Source organism: Sminthopsis crassicaudata, chromosome 1 (assembly GCF_048593235.1).
Source record: "Sminthopsis crassicaudata isolate SCR6 chromosome 1, ASM4859323v1, whole genome shotgun sequence".
NCBI lineage: Eukaryota > Metazoa > Chordata > Mammalia > Dasyuromorphia > Dasyuridae > Sminthopsis > Sminthopsis crassicaudata.
In genome coordinates, this window is record NC_133617.1 from 622,743,914 (window position 1) to 622,760,881 (window position 16,968).

The following is a 16,968-nucleotide window of genomic DNA, read 5'->3' on the forward strand; positions in this document are numbered from 1 at the left end:
GTGAGTAAGTGGATGTGGATTAGTCCTCCTTCCCTCGAAGCTCCTACTACACTAGAAAAGATATAATAAATATGGCATTTCATCTTGGGGAAAAAACACAATTTGCTTATGGAAATGGACTCCAAAAGGGTTTTAGTCTGTAGGTTATTGTAAAGTAGTGAATCTTTTTTGCTGTTTCACAAGTTTTCAAATCAAGTGTTAGAGTATAACTAATAATAGGTTCTTAATAAGTACTGATTCATTAATTTACAACTCCCTATTAGATACATATTTGTCCTTATATTTTCTAGATATTTTTCCTTCTCAGTCCACTTTATTGGATCATAACTCATGCTTCTTCCCCCCAGCTATTTGTAGCTGTTGCTGTTGTTGTTTATCCTTTGTTTGCAAAGAGGGCCTATGATATCACAGGTGATATCTTGACTTGTCCGTGAAATGGATTTAAGTGAGGCAGAGTTGCACAAAGTCCTCAGTCTCACTCTCTTTTCCTGAGTCACCAAATTCCAGGAGGGCAAAAGTCAAGATGACTGATAATAACCCAGAATGCATTAGATGCACTTGGCATCTTCAGTACCTCTAAGTGTTTCACATTACCTTCTTTAGCCTCCTTCAAGACTGTTGGAACAAATTGTTTTCATCCTCCAATTCCACCAGGAAAAGTCTTTATGTATTTGAGATAAACAATCCTCTAACTCATCAAAAAGTCTGAGGCCTATCAGTTATCCTCCTGTTTTAGACATCTAACTGAGAAAGGTTACCAGTATGTGGCTGCTGTTCTTGGTATAGTTTTGTGGAGCCACAAATGAGATTTGTGAAGGAGAGTACCAAAAGTACATAAGCAGACTTAAAAAGGGATAATAAGTATTCAAACCAGAACTGATAGTCTTCTCTGAAGCCATTTCTCTGTTCTGGGCCCTTTCCTATCTCATCTTATATACTCTCTCTGATCCCGCCAACTCTCTTTGGATTCAATAATATTGTAATCAAGATGATCCGTACATATGTATATATACATATATATAGATAGATAGATAGATAGATCTATATATCTATATATCTATATCTATCTATATCTATATCTATATATATATATATATATATATATATATATATCCAGCCCTCACTCTTCTGCTGAGCTCTAATCCCATGTCACCAGTTTCTTACTTTACATCACTATTTGGAGTCTCATAATCATATTAAACTCAATATGAACAAAAACAATCTTTTTCCCTTAATTTACCCCTCAGCTTAACTTTCCTATTCCTATCAAACACACCACCATTCATCCAGAAGAATGGAATCTATTCTTCTCTTTTACCTCTGAATGGAATCCATTCTTCTCTTTTACAAAGGTATAAGAGAAGAATGGATTCCATTCTTCTGTATGGATTGTGGTATGTTTGATAAAAATAGGGTTGTCATCCTACTTCTTGGAGAACTTTCACACCCTGATTTCTCCCAATTAGTGATCTACCCACTCCTACAACCAGTTATACTATATTCATTCAAAGTTGTTTGCTTTTATAATATTGTTGCTATAGTACAAATTATAATGTTATTGCTATAATGCAAATTATCCTCCTAATTCTTCTTCAAGATGTCAAATTAATAAGTTTAGCTTCCTTTGTAAAGGTAAGGAAAATGGGTGTGGAATATTTCATATATTGTTAGACTTGTATGACATGCCAGTTAGTTTCCTGAATTGCTTTTTTATCTTTCTTTTTTAATCTTTGTTACAAAGGGTATATCCCTTACTATGCAAAGGAGATAACTGAGAAACAAAGGTATAAATACATAAGATATCAATTTTTGCTAAAAATATCTATTTGACAATATGTGGTTTCTTTGCCCCTTTAATATTACAAGAATTACATGATTGTTTCTCAGTCAGTTTGTAGAACTTTTTATTTATCTTCTCAAAAGGAGTATAAGAACATATGAGCATAAACACATAGAGAACTTAAGCTGGGAAATTGGACACAAAGAAGCTAGTGGACATATTCGATTTCCTTGGGCATCCACATTGCCCCTCTGAAAAGTCATGTGCTCCAAGCAATCATGAGGACCTGGAGATATTAAAAAACCCAATGATAAGCAATTCCTGAACAAAGAGAAACCTTGAGCTGAGGAGCAGCAAGACACAAAGCCTAAATGTGTAATAATAAACATCAAGCCTGCTCTTTACTAGAAATTTGAATCATGAGAACTATGCAGGTCCTAAAGGAAAGTTCTGAACCCCAAGTTCTTTCCCCACTCAAGAAAAATCTCAAGTTCAATGTATTATCATAAGTCTGGAAAGATTATGTAGACTTTGGGGGCAGATAGGATCCAATAAAGGAACAGAACTCTTGGATTTCTAGCAGTTCCAAGAGTTTTCCACTTGAAAGGAGACTTCAACTCAAGAGGATATCTTCTATCAGCCTATGGCTAGGCTGAAGTTTATGTCTCTGTGTGATCATACCTAACTTAAACATAAACTTCACCTCAAAACTAAACATGATCATCCCACACGAGATAATTCATGGATTTAATAATTCAAATGATTTTGCATTAAATTTATTTCTCACCTTTAAGCCTATATGTCCTTCTGAAAAGAGGAGAAAAAAAAGAATCTCACTCTGCCTCCTTCTCACATTCCCCCAGATCAGCAAGTTTAGCAGTAGCATTTTGGAAAAGAGAGTTAATTTCTACATTAAACTTTTATGGGGAAAGTACACCAATAAATCAAAGTTTCCTATATTTCCCCCATGTTCCTTTTAAATTTTTTAATATTGTAGTCAGAGTTTCTTTGATAACATTGCTGGAGCCTATTGGCACAAATTCTTTCAAATATAATAATCACCCTAAGACCTACTTCAAGAAACTACAAGGTGCTAGTGATTTTATATCTCTTTCTCAATTGTTCTTGCTCCACTTCATCAGTATTCAATTTTTCACTGCAGCAGCTCTCTACCTGGGCTTGCCTCACTGGGTAGTCATCTGTGTAAGACTATTTTCCATTCTTTTCTACTTCTCCATAATCTCATCCAATTAAATCTTATTTATTCACCCATGTAAGGTAATTGCTATGCAAATTTTTGTGATTTCATTTTTCTTATGTGTTAATAGAGCTATATTGAGCCCTCCTAAGATATTTGGTGTTTTAGAACTAGGAAAAGATGCTTTAATGCAAAGGAATGGATTTAATGGTAAGAATTTCATGCCATGATGAGCTAGTAGAGGAAGTATTTTGGAGAAAAGGGCCACTTTTCTCAAGAACACCATGAGCTATTATACAGAGATAAAGAGGGAGAGGGAGAGATCATTTACTCTGATATACTGAAACCATAGATAGTCTCTCATTGATGTTCTTAGGTGTGATACTATTTTAATTTCCAGGAGAAAGAAAAGTCACTTTCAACTATTTAGTTTCCAAATTTCCTTAGAGCTCAATAAATATGGCCACAGACCTGTGTTGTCTTCTAGGTATGCATCAGCTTAAAATAAACAACCTCTCTAAGCCACTTTCTCCTCACATGGCATTATGGGTCATATAGCTTTCGGTCCTTCCAGGACATAGCAACAGAATGCCCTGAGCATAGCCAGGTTCTAAAATATTAAGTCTCCTGTTTTCCCCAAAGACACCTAATCCAATATAAACAAGCAGGCCAAGCACTCGATACCCAGATTCAGATTGCCAGCCATGCAGGAACACAACCTGAGTGAAGTTTGATGGAAAAGATAGTAGTCAGGCCCATGCTGCTGCCCCATTAAAAAAACTGGCTTGCCCTGGAAGTTGCTTCATGAATGCCCTAGCTGCCATCTTTAGGAAAAAAATAATCACTTTTAATTTGCCAGGTGGACAGCCTACCAGATGAAAGGGTTATTGCCAATCAAAGGATTTAGAATTGAAAGGTAATTTAGAAATCATCTTGCTATAGCTGAAGAAACTGAGGCTGAGATTAGGAGACTTGTCCATGGTTACACAGCTGGAAAATATTGGAGCACACATCTGGAATCAGGTTTCCTAAATACAATTCTCTGCCTCACAGGATGGCTGGACTACATTTAACGTAGAGAATGTAAAATGACAAACAATCTAAATTTCATTTATAGTTAATCTAGGGAATGTTGGTTTATACTTTCACTTGAATAATGGTATCTCTATGTTCTAGGTAGCTAGGTGACACAGTGGATAGAGTGTCAGTCCTGGAGTCAAAAAGATATATCCTTCCGAGTTCAAATGTGGCCTCAGACATATACTAACTGTATGACCCTAGGCAAGTAATAGTTTATTTGGTTTCTTCATCTGTAAAATGAACTGGAGAAAGAAATGGCAAGCCATTCCAGTATCTTTGACAAGAAAATCTCAAATGGTTTCACGGAGAGTCAGATATAACTGAAAAAAGTCTTAACAACAATAACATGTTCTAGGGATTCACAACTTTTCCAACAATAAAATGAAACTTCAAAGATCTGATCTATAAACAACTAGAAAACTGTTGAACGTCCATGTTCTGCCTTCCTTCTCAAATACTTGCTATCAATCACTCCATCACTTCTCAGACTATTGCAAGTCATCCTTTTAAAGCAAAATAATAATAATAATAATAATAATAATAATAATTCCCTCTTCTTTCTCAGCTTGCCGTGTCACACCTTTCCTCAAGCAGGAAAATCTTTCTGGTTTAAAAGTCCTATTCTATGATGTCTTATTGGGCCAGAGGAAAAAAAGATCATATTTATGTCAATAAAATATTTAACCAAATGACAATAGCAATAAGAATGTGAAAGAACTTCCTCTCCTGAAAAGGACCCTATCCTTTTCAGTACATCACTATGTGTAACAAGGAGACAATCAAGTGCCCTTGATATAAAATCCCTTCTTCTGAGTGAGTGATTACAACAGCTGTATGAGGACAAATATATTTAGCCAGATTCTCTCTAGTACCCTCCTCCTCTCACCCAACAAGTTAGAAGCTGGGGATAGGGCATTCATCCTCTTAAGGGATCCCCAGACTACAAGAAGAAAAGTGGAAAAACTGTTTATAATGATAAATTGATTTCTCTTCTTCCAGACTATGATTAGAAATAGTAAATGTGTAATGGAGAACGTGATACTTCGCCATCAAAAAATCCAGACTGCATCTGCAGCTTTGCCATTTACTACTTGTGTGTTCCTGGGCAACTGACTTTACTTCTCAGCTCCCACAATTTCTTCTTCTATAAAATTCTATAACATCAAATGCATCTCCTTTGCAAAGTTATATTTAGATGGAAAACTTTTCTGTCGTGCCTGGAACCATAAAGGTCAGGATGAGGTTAGGCTCAAGAGGATGGCCCATTGGGAAATAAACAAATTTGATTCAACTCAACCAGCACAGTCCAAAGTTGTGTGCGATGGGACTCTTCTACTTACTTCCTGGAATTTCAGCAATCGGAAATTCAGAGCTCAAAGACAAAATAACATAATGGTAAAAAATTAGAATTAGTTAGTGGCAAAGTCTGTTTATTTGAGAAAGTGAAGCAAGAGGGAGAAAAAATAAAATACCAAAATGTAACAGCTGAAAGGGGCCTTTAAGTACATGTAATTCAATCCCCTGATTTAATAGAGAAAGGGACCCAAAGCCTATATATGGTTGTATAAATGTTCCCAAGCACTTAGTACATCACTTTTTTTTTCTCAATTCACCTTTCTCACCCAGCTTTATTTTTGAAACTCTTTGTCTCTTCTATGTTCATCATTTCTTCCCAATTTTCTCTTCTGCTAATTGTAGATTTTCATTTATATACTTTAATTTAACAACATTTATTTAATGCTTACTAAGTAAAGGCATTTAATTCACAAAGATCAAGCAAAACAGACCCTCCCCTCTAGAAGCTTATTCTTTACTAGGGGTGGAAGGGTAATATAACATACAAACAAATAAAAAATAACTCCATGGAACATGCTCTGGCTTTTTGCTCAAGAACACATACAACCATAAGCTCCTGGTTGATCCTTTGACCCCTGTAATATGAAAAATGAGAATAAGAATATATTATGACCACTCCAATTGAAAGTTCTCTGGGAAAGAAACAAAGAGAGAAGGCAGCTAGGGAACTAAGATCCAGCCTAGGCTCATTTAGATAACTAGGTGTGTATAGCCACCACTAGTATGGGAGAAGCAAGACAATGCATCCAAAGCACATATCCTATGGATTCCTTCCATTATAAACAAATAAGTAAAATGCTATATTATCCAAAGAGGGAAAAAACACTACAATCCCCAATCTTTTCCATATGAAGAGCTGTTTACCAATACCTCTTCCACTTTGTATTTATAAAGTTGATTTTTTGGGGGAAGACTAATATAATTTTACATTTATCATATTACATCTCATCTTAATTTGTCAATCCCAATGTAACAGAATATTGAAATATTTTGGATGCTAATTCTTTTATCCAACATGTTAGCTATCCCTCCTCAGTCATGTGAAAATATAATTAATATACATGATAAGCTCCTTTGTCTCTATTTAAGCCACTGGTAAAAATAGCAAACAGCACTAGTCCTGAGACTGATAAATGGACCTTATATTATAGACCTCCTTCCAAGTTGATATTTAAAATAATCATTACTACTCTAGCAAACTACTTTTGAAGTAACCTTATTATGCTCTCATGTAGTCCACATCTCTCCATTTTGTTCATAAGAGTAGCATTAAAAATTTTGTCAAATGTTATTTGTTAAAATAGAAGCAAAATATGTTTGCACCAGTGCTCTGACTTATCAGTCAAGTAACCCTCCTCCACCCATCCATTCCTGAAAAAAGAAATGAGATTAAATGAGAAAATTGGCATGATTTGTTCTTAATGGAGAAATACTGGCTCTTTGGGATCATCACTTTCTTTTCTAGGTATTTCACAACTATCTCTTCAAAAATGTATTTTTAAATTTTGCCAGGAATTGAGTTCAAGTTCACTGACCTAAATTCTTCCTTTTTGAAAATTGGAACATTTGTCTTTCTTCAAATACTATGGCATTACTCCAGGAATGTGCTAATAAATTATTAACAACCAGTTCTCTAGGGAAGGGGGAATGTAGACAGGAGATACTTTTAATCTGCATTATTAATATTTCTCTGTCATTTTCAAAGCTTAGATAATCAACAATCAATAAGTCAAGGTCTGATTTGTCATGTTTACCAGTTTTTAAGGTCTAAACCTAATAATGAAAATTTAATAATTAGCCCTTGCAAGTTAGTTTGAGCTGCCTTCAGCACACATACATCTCTTATTCTTTACAATCTCTTTTTTTTAAGATTACCAATCAAAGGATTTAGAATTTAAATATTTCTCAATTACATTTTTAAGATTCAATTTTTTTAATTTTAAGTTTCAAATTCTTTCCCTCTTTCAACCTATTCCCCACCCATTTATTTAAAAGGCAAGCAATATTTCAATTATACATATGAAATCATGAAAAACACTTCCATTTTAGTCATGTTGCAAAAAAAAAAAAAACACAAATAAGCAATATGCTTCAATCTCTACTTAGAACAGTTCATCAGTTCTCTGGGAGTGGATAGCATTTTTCTTTAAGGGTTCTTTTGTATATGTTTTGGATCATTGTCTTGCTCAAAGTACCTAAAGTTTACAGAGTTACCATCCTTACATCCTTCTGCTAACTTTGCTTTCCATCATTTCATATAAGTCATTCCAAGTTTTTTTTTTTTTTTTGGATACCATTCTGCTTGTCATTTTTTATAACCCAATAGTATTCCATCATAGTCATATACTACAACTTGTTCAGCTATTTCCCCAGTTGAAGGACATCTCTTTAATTTCCAATTCTTTGTCACTACTAAAAGAACCACTATAAATACATTTGTACAAATTGGTCTTTTTTTCTCTTTGAGATATCTCTAGTAATGGTATCGCTGAGTCAAAGAGTAGGCAGTTTTATAATCCTTTGGGCATAGGTTGAAATTGTCCTACAGAATGGTTGAACCAGTTCATGACTCTACCAACAATATATTAGTCTCCCTAATTTTTCCATGTCCCATAGCATTTGTCCTTTTACTTTTCTGTCAAGTTAGACAATCTGGTATCAGATGGTACCTCAAAATTGTTTTAACATGCATCTCTCTAATCAATAGTGATTTTAAAATTGAGAAATGAAATTTTTATGTAACTTTTGGTAGCTTTGATTTCTTTTTGGAAAGCAATCTGTTCATATCTTTGACCATTTGTCAATTAGAAAATGGTTTTATTTTTCACAAATTTGACTCAATTCTTTATATATTTAAGAAATGATACCTTTATTAAGGAAACTTGCTATAAAATTTTTTCCAGCTTCCTGCTTCCCTTCTAATTTTGGCTGCATTGGTTTTGTTTGTGGAAATTTTTTTTATTTTATGTAATCAAAAGTATCCTTTATACTTTCCCTACTCTTCTCTATCTCTTGTTTGGCCTTCTTTACTTACTTACTAAATCATTTACCCATTTTGATATATAGCATACGATGCTGGTCTAATCTCCATAATCTTTCAAAGTTTATTGACAGTGGTTCAGCAATCATAATAGCATTTCTTTTAGTATCTAAAAGTATAGTTCTCCTAGGCCTAGTGACTTGAACTCATAGAGGGCAACTAGGTTCTCTTTTACTATGTTATTTACCCATGATGAATCTGGTAACTTTGCCCAGCTCTCTCTCTCACTTACATCCAATTAATTTGCATATTATCGCCCAGATGTTTAAGTCTTATTCAAGAATAAAGGACAAATATTTATTACCAAACAGCCATTTCATTCCATATTTAAAGCATTCATGTTATTTAATAAAATAGCTCTTATCCTATATTATCCATTTTCATCATTTCACTTACTTCTAAAAATGACCTTCTGGCTATCTTTAGCATTCCAAGTTATCTTCAGTTCATTCTGACATTATTATAACAGGATCATATTGTGCTTTTGTATTCTTCACTTGTTGATTCTCCTTTCTTTCTTCTGCTACACAAATCTTTTTAAAGGACAGATATCCAAACTATATAGGTAACAGAAATATATAAGATTAGGTAGATGATTAAAGAATAGGGGCAAACAGTTCTCAAAAAAAAATTCCACCAACATATGAATAAATGTTTCAAAATGCTAATAATATAAGACAAGTTAAAACAACTCTGAGGTTTTACTTCACAAATAGCAAATTAACAAAGATGACAAAGGATATAAATAATTATTGTTGAAGGTTACACAGAAAGATATGCACAATAATGCACTGTTAGTAGAGCTAGGAATTAGTCCAACAATTTTGGAAAGAAATTTATGTTTATGCAAAGAAAATTACTAAAATGACCATATCCACTGATCCAGAGACTTCACAATTAATCTTACATCCCCAAAGATGTCAGTGATCACAAGACCCCATACATACCAAATATTTATGACAGAATATCTTGTAATAGCAAAGAACTAAATTTGACTTCAAAAGTGAAGTAAAACCTCAGAGTTTTGTCCTTTACCTGAATTCTTTGAAATCTACCCTTCTAAATTCCAGGGTATATATCAAATGATACCCAGTTTTCCTTACTTTTATTATCCCAAATTTGAAGATGAAGTGATCCCTTCCCCTTTCTCACCCCCCAGTTTTTCATTGTTTATATCTTAATAATCACTGGTGAATTCGTCACCATCACTATTACCCTCTTTTACCTTTTATCTTAAAGAAGGCATTTTCTTACAAAGTCATGTTTCGAGCACAAATCCAAACCTCAGGATTAATAAGTGAAACTTGCCTTCTTGAGTTAGAATCATGCGTACTTCCTTTTGGTTACCTTTTGTTTATTTGTGTATAGGGAACAAATGCTTGTGTTTCTTGGATTCTGTCTCTCATCAATTTCTGAGTATTTCTATAATTATGCCTCCTATACTGTAACTATTCTAATATCTAGCTTAATAGACATCCTGAAATAATACTCCCCACTTCCTTTTCAGGAAATTAGATTTGCCAAACCCTAGATAAACATATTTTTACCACTCTCAGCTTCTATGGCTAAATCTCTCAGAAGAGAAGACAAGAAGACATCCTCCTAACACTCTCTTGGCTACCCAGAGAGGGGAAGTGTAGAGAGAAATCTAATCACAAGGCATAAGTAACAGTGATTACTTAGACAGAGATAACTCTAGGAAATTCTCAGGAAAAGACTTTGTGAGACTTAGGTATTCTAATTCACTTGTTTTAGAATCTAGGTTCTGGTACAATGGACAGAGTTCTGGGCTTCCAATCAAGAAGATCTGAGTTCAAAGTCTACCAAACATTAGAAGTACAGCCCTGGACAAGTCAGGCTGCATTTCTTTATCCAAAACTTAGAAAATTTAATTGGATGGCTTCTGGAATCTCTTCCAGATCTAAATCCTTTATTTTTTCTTTCTTTCTTTTTTTTTTTTTTCTGAAACAATCAGTGTTAAGTTACTTACCCAGGATTACACAGCTAGGAAGTATTAAGTGTCTGAGGCCAGATTTGAACTCAGGTCCTCCTGTCTTCAGGACAGGAACTCTATCCATTACCACCTAACTGCCCCATTCTTTCCATTTTAATAAAAATCTGTATTTTTTACATTATTACCAAGAGGCTTGCTAGTGGATTTTTGGCATAACCCAAAGAGGTTTTGCTGTCTAAGATACATATCTAGTTTTTGTTTGTGTGTTGTTTTTTATCTAGGGGCTGCAATAGAAATTTTTTAAGATAGAAAGAGTAAACATGGGAGCTTAGAAGTATTTACTAAAAGAGGGAGCTTGAAAATTAAAATTAGTGGCATCAGAGAGCATTAGGAAGGTGCTACTTAAAGTTCTAAACATGGGCAACTCCCATAATTAATGAGAAACAATTGGGGCTTTATTTCTGCACATAAAATTAGATAGCTAACAGTAAAGGAAGGAGAAAAAAGACAAATTGTTCTCCAAAGCATGACATAGTAGATACAGAAACTACTGTTTGGGAGATCACTCAATAAAGGTCAAAGGAATATGAAAAAAGTAATAATAGTTGTTGGTTCTCTCTTAAGGAAATAAGCTATTTGTTGATCTGATAACAACAATAGAGTGGTCTTTTGTCTTCCCAGAGCATATCGGAAACATAAGTCTCAAGACTTACTAAAATAGATGACAACTACCTATTTCTGGTTATTCATAAATGATACTTCCAGAAGGAATCCAAAAAGTGTTTCCAACAATTATAAAAGTCTTAGGCAACAAACTAAAGACATTAGAGGAAATAGAATGTGTTTTCTCTTCACTGAAGGCTATTAAAGGCAAGGGATACAGAAAAAAATTTATTTTAGAAGTAAATTGTTGATTGAAAAGGTAGTAACTAAGAAGAGGATTTGAATTTCTCAGACATAGTTTCCAATATAGGACTGGCAGATTTCTTGGTCATAGATGGAGTGCATTTAACAAACAATGGTAAGAATATTTACCAGGATTTTCATAAATTTAATCAAAAGGGTTTTACATTTTAAAGGCTAGGAAAGGGAAAAGACTACCCATGAGTATAATACATATACATATATCTCTATATTGATACATATATGTCCCTATGAGTATAATACATATACATATATCTCTCTATATTGATACATATATGTCCCTATGAGTATAATATATATATATGTATATATATAGAGATACATATATGTCCCTTATATTAGATGCAATTGACAGTAGCCACAAGAAGGGAGGGAAATAGCAGCTCAAACATTCATAAATTCATAGGAAATGAATTTCCAAATCCAAAAGAGAATCCAGCAGTAAAACTCAGAGCCTTGAACATTCATACTCAAATTCCAAAGTTCAGGCAATAAACAAGAGATTTAACAAATTTGACCTCACAGATATCACTAATTTGATAGGATAAAATTCATTACTAGCCTATGTCTCAGAATAAGTATGCTTTATTCAAAAGAAACAAGATAAATTAAATATATCGGGGTTGGAAGCATATTGTAAAAGTATTATGAAGGCATATTATATAAGGAAATATAGAACTCAGAGGTCAGAGACATGACATGTATTTGGATGAAGGTCAAAGAAGGGAGAATCAGAAATGATTTCATCATTGGACTATACTACAGACCACATGAACAAAAAAGAGGAAATAGAGATCACAAGCCTGGCACAGGGACATGATATAGACTGATTGGGAGTAATGGGAGTGTTGTGAAAGACACATTATCTGCTGGTGCTCTCTCTTCTTCTTTCTCCTCTCTTCTACTCCATCTCCTCCTCTTCCTCCTTCTTTTCTTGTGTCTCTCTCTTTCCTTCTCTCCTCCCTCTCCCCCAATTACTTCTCAAATATGTGACTACATTTCCAACTTCTACACCTTTTTCCCCACACTGTCCCTAGACCTAGAATACACTCCTCCTCACCCACACCTTATAGAATCCCAAAATCTCTTTCAAGACTCAAGGACCACCTCTTAAAGGAAATTGATTTTGGTTACCCCAGAGCTAGTGCCACTACCCACTCTCAAATTATCTCTTGTATTATTTTTGCATTTATTTTTCTCTGTACATGTTATTTATTTGCAATAGAATGTAAACTCCTTGAGGAGCAGGGACTATTTTGCTTTTTCCATTTATTCACAGCATGAAGCACAGGTCTCCTGATGAATGAACAGATGAATGAACAAATGAGTATAATTCAGTCCATAGGTAGAAGGATGGATCTGGCAGAAATTCATTAAATCCTTTTCAGTTTATGAATACTGAGACCCTAAATTTGCCCCAATTTTCCTATCCTTACAGAATATATAAAGATCACAAGAAAAGGTCTTTTAAAGTAGTATTTTGCTAAAGTGACTTAAGACCCAGAACAGAACTAGAATGAATGTTGAGTTTGAAAATAACAACATAATAGAAATAAAGGGTGACATTAGTCACATTCTAGAATAGGCAAAAGATCTCAAATTATTTATCTGAAAGATTTTGCAATTGGCAGGACCCAAACCACATTTTTCCAAGCATTCTCCCCCAAACCATCCCCTCCACCCCACTTTACATTTTAAGCTCATGTGTATTCAAAAAATGTAATCCATATGTCTCTTATCCATTTACACTTAACTCATCAAATTGTTGTTTTCTAAGAGTTGTTTGCAGTCTATGAAGCCTTGTGAGACTGTCTGGGAAGCCTTCTGAAGGTCCCTTTAAGCCTCTTTTCTTAGAAACAGGAAACTACATTTAGCCAAGGGCAAATGGTCTTGAAACTGAAAATATTAGCAGTTTGAAGGAAGGGATTTTAGGCCTCAGAGTTTTGCTTCTGAACATGGCAGATAAGCAGATTCCAAACCTTACTGAGCAATTTCTCTCCTAAAAGTTGTTATTCCAGAATCCTGAAGTGTAGCTCCCAGAACCCTACTGACCACAAAAATCAAGCCCAAAGCTGACTTTGAATATTCAGTCTCTATGCCTTCCAAGACTCCAAATATGATTCAAGAATTTGGGGTTTCCCTAAATATAGAGACAGAAAGCACACACAAACTAACATTGGAACTCTAATTTCTTGACCTCTGACTTCTGTGGCATCAATAGTACCAGTTCCTATATCCAGACCAGAGCAAGAGATCAGATTTCCTACCTCAGGACCTGAGCCTTTCCCTCAGTTCCACTTTTCCTATTTTCTTTAAATACACACCCTTAGAAAAAAAAATTTAAAACAAACCCTTACATCTGATATGGTTTAACTCATCCATGTTTTTGGCTGTAGCAAGAGACTCTGTGTGTGTGTGTATGTGTGTATGTGTGTGTGTGTGTGTGTGTGTGTGTTTTAATTGCTAAAAGTTCAGCAGCATCAAATCTCATGGGAAAACTGATCTATATAAATGGGATTTAACTAAAGGGGTCTGGGCTGCTCACATGTGTTTCATATTTTCTAATCATTCTGAGCTCCATACATGGTAAGCAGCCTGAGAAATGATGGTGGTCTCATTTCAGCATCAATTTTGATCCATTTTATCTATTAAAAAAATGGCAGAGTGAGGGCAGTGGGAGAGAATTTCCTCCTTCCCACTTGCCAACAATCAGCAGCTAGTATTTAGGGAAACCCTGTAAGTGTGTGAAGTAGATTATCATTCTTGAAAATGTACACAACTTTAAATATGGCCAAAGCATATTAAAATTCATGCGAAATGTGCAATTTCCCTTAGTGCTTAGTGAGAGTTCTTTGCATTTCATTGCTTTCATTTGATCTCTCTTCTTAGAAAAATCCATTTCCTTATATCTGAATTAACAGAATAAATGTATATAAAAATAAGTTCAATAATCTATTTGAAGATGGGGGATTTCATCAGAGGAACTGTCTCTGCCTCAGATTACAACATTTTAATGCCTGTGCAAATAGTATTTGGTGGGTTGCTATGGCCAAAAAAGAAAAATCATCATTTAGTGCTCACCTTTCTTATTCAGACTCTCTTTGAGATTAGCAAGGCTGATCTTAGTCATCATGAAATCCATGTTTGAAGTATATCCAGGCTAACATTGCCCACTAACACAACTAGTACTTGGCTGGCATAGATTTCAGGAACTCGTAATTATCTGCATGGCATAGCAAAACACCAGACTAGAATTCTGCTATAGAATAGATATTCATGTGTTACATAATAATATATTTCTATGTATGTGTGTACAGTTTAGTTAAGTGCACAGAGTGCTTGACTTAAAATCAAAAAGATTTTGGTTCAGATCCCTCCTCTGATACTAGCTGTCAGTGCTTCAAACATTTCCTTAGGACTTAGCTACGTAATGGGTGAAGATCAATGTGTATTGGCAGAAGGAATTCCTACCTTGGGAGTTATTTCACACTTGCAATACCTGTATATCTATTGATAATTATGTACATACAGACAAACCCACACCTATTTGTAGTTAGGAAATATAAATTAAAATTTTCAATACTTTAGAAATCCATAATTTTATCAGTGTTTATAAGCCCATCAGTGGCACAGATTTTCTATGACTTATGTAGATAATCTTTCAAAGTTGTGGTGGTGAAAGGATGAAGAAAGGAAAGAAGGAAGAGGAATGAAGGAAGGGAAAGAGGAAGAAGGAAGGAAGATAAAGAGAAGGAAGGGAAGAAGAGAAAGAAAATGGAGAAAGGAAAGGACAATTAAAAAGGAAGAAAAAAAAAGTAAGGAAGAGAAATGAAGAAAGAGAAAAAGGAAGGCAAAAGAGAAAGAAAAAAGTAGGGGCAAAGGAAGAGATGATAAATAAAAAGGAAGGAATAATAAAAGGAAGAAAAAAGAAAAAAAGAATCTATTGTCCATGACAATCATATAGTCAATGTTGTAATGAGTTTCTTTGGATAATATAATGGAAAACATATTAGCTCTGTTGTTGGAGGACCTGGATTCACATCCCATTTCTGATATTTACTATCTGCATTACCTTAGACAAATCATTTAATTCCTCTAGCCCCATTTTCTCCTTTATAAAATGAGGGAGTTGTACTAGATGGGCATCTAAGTCTTCTCCATCTATCTCTATTACCCCATGAACTTGTGATCCCATAATCTTAGCAAGATTATTCACACAACAATTTATCACCATAGTTCAAAGCCTGTTCTACATTGGTAAACTTCCATATAGCTCATTATCCATAAGCAAAGCCACTAATAGCCCAGGGTCTCTTCTACACCAAAGGGAGGCATTAAGGACATTTGGTGAAGGACTATATATAGGCCTCTCTATGTAACACATGTGGCTCATCTGCCTACAATATTCAGGAGAATAATATTCAACAAGACATGTGCAATGAATTACACTAACCACTACCATGAGGAAATCCACCCTGTTCTTCTGTCTTCTTCAGATCACATAAGCTTTTGAGCATCAAGAGGTTCACTGGGAAAGTTGAACTAGGGTCTATAACTATAGAATGTTACAACCCCACTCAAAAAGGGGAGGGGGAAGAATGGAAGGAAGAAAGAAATGGATTGGATCAGTAATTAGAAAGAATACAATTGAAGGAGGAGCTAAAGCCATTCAAATACCAGAGCCTAGCATCATATCTGTTGCTCTGTGCAATATCCTGGCACTTTCATAAGTTAAAACAAGGTTTACTTTAGAAGATTAAAGTCTGACTTTTCCTCAACAAAATATAAGCACAAGAGAAAAAGTAAGTGTCTTTAAAAATGGTCCTTAAATCAATTTGAAAATATGTCTTATGTCTTTATGGATTAGATGCTACTTGAAGTGAAAACTCAGCTATCTGATAAACAGTTTCATTTTCAACCTACTACTCCCATTACCAAAGGAGAACTTACCATGTGTCTTCTGGTTGCCCATAGACACTTATGTCTATGGTAGATAGAGGGCTGGGCTTGAATGCAGGAAGACGCATCTTTCTGAGTTCAAATCTAACATCAGACACTTATTAACTGTGGAATCTTGTGCACTTAATCCTGTTTGCCTCCGTTTCTTCATCTGTAAAATGAGCTAGAAAAGGAAATAGAAAACTACTCCAATATATTTGCCAAGAAAACCCCAAATAAATCGTGAAGACTTTCAAGATGGCTGCAAAAAAATTCTGTTAATGATTCTTTTCAGGCAACAGAATCTTATTTTTTAAAGTATGTATGTGTATTTTAAAGTTTAATACTTTTATGTTTTATTATATAAGTTTAAAACTTTGGAAACTCAAATAAATTAAAACTCCTCTAAGACTGGAGAACTAGTACCTTTATGAAGGCTTACCAAGCCTTTTTCAGGGTTGATCATCCATCTTTTCATCCAATTCTCACCTGTGATTCCCAGAAACTCTAGCACACACAGGTGCCCCAGTCCAATAACAGGGGCACCACTATGGTAAACCATCTTGGCAGAAAGGCTAGGCCAGGTTAAGGGTAAGTGAAAAAACACAAAGGCATCAGTGAGTTAGGGAGGTGTAATCATGAAGATGGCTAAACCAGGTGCTGTGGACCACTTAGAGCGTAATTGGATACTGGAGATA

The 16,968-nt window shown here is 34.7% G+C and overlaps 1 pseudogene; it reads right to left on the reverse strand.

Annotated features, from left to right (window-relative positions):
- The window catches only part of LOC141555561 (U3 small nucleolar ribonucleoprotein IMP4-like), a 39,892-nt pseudogene extending 23,423 nt beyond the window's left edge, over positions 1 to 16,469 (reverse strand).
- Between the last annotated feature and the right edge of the window lie 499 nt (positions 16,470 to 16,968).